Source organism: Vipera ursinii, assembly GCF_947247035.1.
Source record: "Vipera ursinii genome assembly, chromosome: 1".
NCBI lineage: Eukaryota > Metazoa > Chordata > Lepidosauria > Squamata > Viperidae > Vipera > Vipera ursinii.
In genome coordinates this window covers 151,111,514-151,117,893 of record NC_139512.1, presented here as the reverse complement: position 1 = coordinate 151,117,893, position 6,380 = coordinate 151,111,514, and the positions used below count along the sequence as shown (strand labels likewise).

The following is a 6,380-nucleotide window of genomic DNA, read 5'->3' as shown; positions in this document are numbered from 1 at the left end:
TGCACCCAACTAATATGAACCAATATCAACGGCAAGGCTGGCAGTTTAAATTGTGGGGAAATGTCCTTCTTGAAACCTTTGTTATAAAAAGGCTCCATTTTCCAGACCATCAGTGAATAGCCTTTAATAAATGAATGAATAAATAAAACAAATTATACTGCTTTTTAGGCGTCCAACTTTTTTTTAAGCTGAATTTTTGCTGTCTCTTTTAAAAGTCCTATAAGAACATTGCATAAATAATAAAAAGCCTTATCAAAATATATTCAGTTCACTATTCTTGTTTTCAAGAATGATGAATTGACCCTTCTTTCGAGAACTCACTATTATTAGTACAGTCTTTCCACCCTGGTACCCTATGGAAAAGTCCCATAATTTCCAACCAAAAACAGACTGGAAATTATAGAAACTGATATCCAACAGCCTAAAAAGAGAAAAATCTACTCTTGAATTTGGCTGACATTTTAGGAGATAGATATTTTCACACATACGGATACACAAAAGCACACCTGTTGTGTCAGATTGTGTTTACTTTGAGCTATAATGAACTTTTAAAGCCTTCCTTCTTGAAAAGCCACTAGTAGTTTTCTTTCATTTTATAGCCATAGTGTGAAAGTCCCACGCATGCTACAACTAACAAAAAGGGCCCCTTTTAATGATGTGGTTTCAGACACTTAAGTGAGCAAGAATTAGCACCTAGCTATATTATATTTCATGTTCGTATCTTTATTTTTATGCCACAGAAAGTATTTTCTAAAAGCAAGTTAGATTTTTAAACTATGTCTGCACACAAACCTTACAAAAGAAATGTTTTTTATGCAAGGTTTTTATACTACAATTATATAGTAATCAGCAACAAAGACAGCTGTAAACAGCACTTCTTAGCTGAGAAGAAGAAAGAAGAGGAGAAGGAAGAGTTATTTCTAATGCTGATAGAATCATTCTTTCTACATTTCATTAAATTAAACTTTTCAGGGTGGTGGGTAATAAAGAAGTATTTTCAGCGGATAAGCCAGGCAAAGTTAAGTACATCAGGAAGCAGCCAGACGTATCTGGACTTCTGCATTTAAAATCATGACGTTTTAAAAACATTAAACTCTGCCAGACTAGTGATCTCAATGTTTTTACAGCACTCCAGTCCTTCCACAGGATGAATTTGCTGAGAAGCCTTTTTTACCCCTAACTGTTCTGGAAACAACAGTGCTACAATTATAGATCCCCAGTACAAACTCAACATTCTTAGCCCAACATCTGGAAAAATTTGTTGGGGCTTGGTGGGGTGGGAAAGAAAATTGTCCGAATCATACTTTCCTTTGCAAACTATGCAAAATTCAAAATAAATGCACTTCTTTAGAAATCCTGCCCAATAGGGTGATCATCCTGAGGAGAAATTTAGCCACGAAAGAGGGAAAAACCAGAAGGAGTATGTGATGCTGTCAATTCTCACCCAAATAATAAAAGGTTAGAAAACTGACACCAAAAAAACTAAGAAAGAAAGAAAAGTTGTGCTGCGTTTGTTTAAGAGACTGTTTGGTTCAGAAAGACATAAACCATCTTGTGCTGCCCAGGAGCTGGTATTTAAGATATGCCAACAGGAATACCACAAGACTGCTAATGAAACAAAAGACACAATGTGTAAAAATGCTTAAGAATATCTACTACCTGCTTTTTTGTGCAAAGCTACACACAGCCTGCCAGTGAGCTACTTCTGGAACGGGTTAGCAGTTGATGTGAGACTATCCCTCCAACTGACAAACATCAGGGGCAACATACCACAGGGTATGTTTTTATGGCTGTAATATGGAGGAACCTTCATGCATATTGATTGATTGATTTGATTTATTTATTATATTTATATGCCGCCCTTCTCCCTAATGACTCAGGGCGGCTCACAACAATAAAAACTAAAAAAGAACATGAAAATACAAAATTTAAAAAAGAATTAAACAGTAGATATGTTCCATACATAGTAATTTAACCCCATAAAACCAAATTTAAAACCATAGTCCAGGCCCAATTGTTGAAACATCCATGTCTTCAGGTCACGGCGAAAGGACCGAAGGTCAGGGGCCATCCGCAGCTCTGGAGGCAACTCATTCCAGAGGGTCGGCGCGCCCACAGAGAAGGCTCTCCCCCTGTGGGTCACCAGCCGGCATTGCTTAACCAACGGAACTCTGAGGAGGCCGACTCTGTGGGAGCGAACCAGGCGATGGGAGGTTGACAATGGCAGCAGGTGGTCTCACAAATACCCCAGGCCTAAGCCATGTAGGGCTTTAAAGGTAATTACTAGCACCTTGAATCGCACCCTGTTGGCTGCCAAGTACAGTGTACAGTGTACAGCAGTGTTTATTGTGTCCAGACCAGTAATCTCTCTCTTCTCAAATATAATAGTAACAGTTAGAAGGGACCTTGAAGATCATCTAGTCCAACCTCCTGCTCTCACAAGAGACTTATACTCTTTCTGATAGATGGCTGTCTGGTTTCTTCTTAAAAGCCTCCCACAATTTCCAAAGGCAATTTGTTCCACTGGTTAATTGTTCTCACTGTTAAGATTTTTTTCCCTTAGTTCCATGTTGCTTCTCCCCTTGGTTAGTTTCCATCCATTGTTTCTTGTCCTGCCTACAAGTGCATTGGTAAATAAATTTGCCCCCTCTTCCTTGTGGCAGGAAAACTGCTATCACGTCACCCCCCCCAAGTCCTTCTTTTCACTAAACTAAAATCTCAGTATCTTTTTTTTATTGGGGGTGTCCAAAACTGGATGCAGTATTCTAACTGTGGTTGTACCAAGGGTTTCAAATTGTTCATCAGACCCCAAACAATTATTTTGTAAAATAAAAATCAAGGAATGAGCAGTGAAAAGCAAAAAGCCAGTGTTTTTGAGCGAAGCTTTTTACTAATCTGGACTTTATATATGAGCTTCCCTTCCCTACTACCTCCCTTTCCTCTGTCATTCTCTCGTTTTCTGTCTGTGAATAGTTTTCATGGCACTGAAATTTCCCCATAGGTGCACTTTTATTTTCTGCTTTGACCTAGCAGAAACTGCTATGGTGCCCTGAAAGCCTGCCCCCTGCTTTTCCCCTTAACTAATTTCAACAATGTTCAATCAACCTTGTCTCCATTTTTTTTTAATAATTTTTAAAATTTTAATCTTCATATACTTTTTCTAAACTAATTTTACCAGTGTTCAATCCTTGCTTCCTTTAAAAAACTGAATTTATTTTTTTTTTATTTTTATGTACTGTCTTTAGATTTTAACATTCTACTGTACATCACCCAGAGTCCGTGTCTGAAGGAGATAAGTGATTCAAAAATGGGAAATATTAATTAATTAATTAATTAAAAAACAAAACAAAACATCCTTGGCAAAAAGAATCACTTTTCAGAGGGGAAACAAACAAACAAACAAACAAATAAATAAATAAATAAATAAATTTGTGAATGTGTCGCACTTATCCCATCCTCTTCCTTGTTTTGTGAAAAAGGAACAAAAGGATCAGAATGGGGCAGCAGCAGCAGCCACCTTATGCTACCGCAGAGGTGTCCCTTAAACTATCAAACTTTCAGTGTAATCTGTTACAAAGCCATGAACAGCCATTTTGGATCCCAACATTCTAGAGTCTAGACAATGTTCATCCAGTCTGGTGGCTGAGAAAGATGTGGCATTGCATCTCCAAAGGATCCTGAAGGAAACAGATTATCTGGATCCTTTTCAATCAGTTTTCTGTCCTGGATAGGGAACAAAATCAGCATTGGTCACTCTCATGAATGATTAGGGTTGTCTAAGGATCTGGATATGCCATCCTTCTTGGGGCTCACAGAGGACTATGTAGCCATGGGACTGATCAGTGCCCTAAAGTCCTTCCTCCCGCCTTTTAATTCTCAGTTTTAACTCTCTACACCTTTTATATAATTTTATATGCAGATTTGTTGTTTTTTATATTTTACTTGTACATCACTCAGAGTCCCTCTGTTGGGAAGATGGGCAGCTTTTAAATTTGATGAATAAATAAATAAAACGTACACGTACATGAGCACAGAAAATAATAAAATAATAAAAAATATCAATGATTATAAAATTACCAGCAGAACCATTAGGCAAAAATATTTCATAAGCAATTAAATAAATGATAAAATTCCAAACCCTTAGAGTCAAGTCAAAGAACTACTCTGGAGAAAGCATATCCCTCTAAAGCAGATCACTGTGTACTTAAATGCTATCCACCAGCAAACACAAAATAACCTGATGAGGAGATTTTACTGGGAGAAAAACAGCTAGGGAAAGAGTTGTTACTACCAGTGGTGGTGGTGGGGACAATACATTTTATTATTTTTCAGCATAATTTCAAAGCTGTTAAAACAGAATAGAACAAACTATGGGGAAAAAACAGAACAGGCAGCATCTCCAAAGAACGGCAGGAAAAAAAGGAAAATATAACAAAACCTTGAAGGAGGGAGAATTTTGCACTTGGAGAGGGCAAACGAAAGGATTAAAGGGCTCCTCTTGTCCTACCTTCAACTTTCAGTCTCCGTAGCTGCCTTTTGGTTTATTTCTGCTTTCGTTGTTTTTATTTTCTTCTTTTAAAAAAAAAAAAAGAACATAGCACACTCTTTAGTCCCCACTGTTATCCACTGTGGCATTCCTTGTGCCCTTTGATAATAAGGGAAGGAACGCTGAGGTTCTTGCAGTGTTCTAGTGCCAATGTCCTCTGCAAATGGAAAAAGCATTTAGAATAGGGGTGTCAAACTCAGTTTCATTGAGGGCCACATCAGCTTTGCAGTTGCCCTCAGGGGGCCAGGTGGGCGTGGCCTATTGAGTGGGCGTGGCTAGAGTGCGTATGGCCTACTGGGTGGGCGTGGCCAGCTCTACATCGTTTGCATCAAGGGTGCCTATGGGGGCCTGGGCAGGAGTGGGACAGATCTGAGGGTCTCTGGCAGAAGGAGGATCTCTGGGCCAGGGCCAAGGCAGTGGGGGCCATTCCCTCACTGTTTCCAGGATGGCTTTGCGGGCCACATGAAACCACTTCGCAGGCCAGATCTGGCCCCCGGGCCTTGTGTTTGACATGTCTGATTTAGAAGGAGCAATCTTTTTGTTAATGTTTTCACTAAATCCACCTGTCAATCAAATCAGCAGCTTCTTGTTCTATGTGGGGGTTCCTTTAATAAGATATTCGCTCCCTCGCACACTCCACTTCTTTGGCTCGGTTATTTCCATGGGGGGGGGGGAAACTGCCAATTGCTAGAAAACTATGTTTTACAAACAGTTTTAAAAACATTTCTCTTAAATCAGCGGAAACTTAAATTTTCATTAAGAACCCTTCTACTTGTGGTGCAGATATCATCCAGTGGTCAGGACGTCAATAGAAAACAAACAATCCGTTCAAATCTAACGGAAGATATTTAAAATGGCAATTCTGATGCAAGCCAGAAAATTTAAGCAAGGATTTAAAAAGTAAATTGGATAATATAATATCTACTGTTAACTATGTAACGTTGTGTTTGATGTAGTAAATTATTGATACAATAAAGGATCATTTTCTATGCAGCTTTCTAGCAAGAACCTAATTTCTCTTCATATTCGATCGTCCTCATCAGCCTCACCTTCATCATTTTAGCCATTGTTTATCCACTGCAGGATGAAGGCCTCTTCCGCGTGTTTCCAACCCATACGGTCCTGAGTTTTCTTATAGCTGCTAAAGTGTGGCATTTCTGCATGTGGGGCTTATATGTTTTTATATATTAACAATTAAAAGGAATCTGTAACCATAGGCTAACTCAAAGGATAGAAAATAAAGATAAGCAGGGCTTTTTTTCTCATAGAACACTCAGAACGGAGTTCCGGCACCTTTTTTGGATGGAACCTTGTAGGGTAGGCAAGGTGGTTTTGTATGACATGTGTGAGTTCCGGCACCTTTTTCTTTTACAAAAAAGCACTGAAGATAAGATACCTGTTGCTTAGTCATTAAAGACAAAGATGGACACCACTTGAGTGATTGCCTTAGTCAGTGCCTGATCAGATCGATAAGATTAAGAAATAGATATGACGCAGGCCTAAAGTAACTTTTATTAGGACAGCTATTGTAACACTGTCCTTCCTTCCTTCTTATTTTATCTTCATGTGAAGCGGGTTGCAGCTATCAGAAGCCTTTTCTTAAAACATTTTCTTGGCCTGGGCTCAAATCTCATTTACTGGATTGTTGCTTTGATAGATGGTCTTCCCTCTGTCCTTCAAGGCCATCCTCTTTATTTATTACAATTAGCCAGGGCCTGTTTCATTGAAACCTAAGGCTCTGTTATCATAGCATTTAGACTTATATGCCACTTCACTGTGCTTTACAGCCCTCTCTGGGTGGTTTACAATGTCAGCATGTTGCCCTCCAACAACC

At 38.9% G+C, this 6,380-nt stretch overlaps 1 long non-coding RNA gene across 1 annotated transcript in view; it reads right to left on the bottom strand.

The window, feature by feature from the left end:
* The window catches only part of LOC310631816, a 263,229-nt gene that overhangs the window by 178,000 nt on the left and 78,849 nt on the right, over window positions 1-6,380 (bottom strand). The window lies entirely within an intron of this gene.